This window comes from Etheostoma spectabile, chromosome 14 (genome assembly GCF_008692095.1).
Source record: "Etheostoma spectabile isolate EspeVRDwgs_2016 chromosome 14, UIUC_Espe_1.0, whole genome shotgun sequence".
NCBI classification, from domain to species: Eukaryota; Metazoa; Chordata; class Actinopteri; order Perciformes; family Percidae; genus Etheostoma; species Etheostoma spectabile.
This window is the reverse complement of record NC_045746.1, coordinates 12,834,491-12,834,952: the sequence shown is the minus strand read 5'-3', so window position 1 is coordinate 12,834,952 and position 462 is coordinate 12,834,491.

Below are 462 nucleotides of genomic sequence, written 5' to 3'. Positions count from 1 at the left end.
TAACAACATTAGCTGCCTGGTCGTCTGTTGCTGGCAGGTCGCTCTGGGAGTTTGGAGGTGGAGAGGTACTGCTAGCTTGGCTAAAAACATTAGCTGCCTGGTCGTCTGTTGCTAGCAGGGTCGCTGTGGGAGTGTGGAGGTGGAGAGGTCCTCCTAGGTTGGCTAACAACATTAGCTGCCTGGTCATCTGTTGCTAGCAGGGTCGCTCTGGGAGTGTGGAGATGAGGTGCTGCTAGCTTGGCTAACAACATTAGTTGCCTGGTAGTCTGTTGCTAGCAGGTCGCTCTGGGAGTCTGGAGGTGGAGAGAGGCTGCTAGCTTGGCTAACAACATTAGTTGCCTGGTCGTCTGTTGCTAGCAAGTTGCTCTGGGAGTGTGGAGGTGGAGAGGTGCTGCTGCTACTTCTTTCGGTTACAGTTGCTGAGCTTTCTGCCTCCGATCTTTTAGGCTTTTTAGCCTGTGG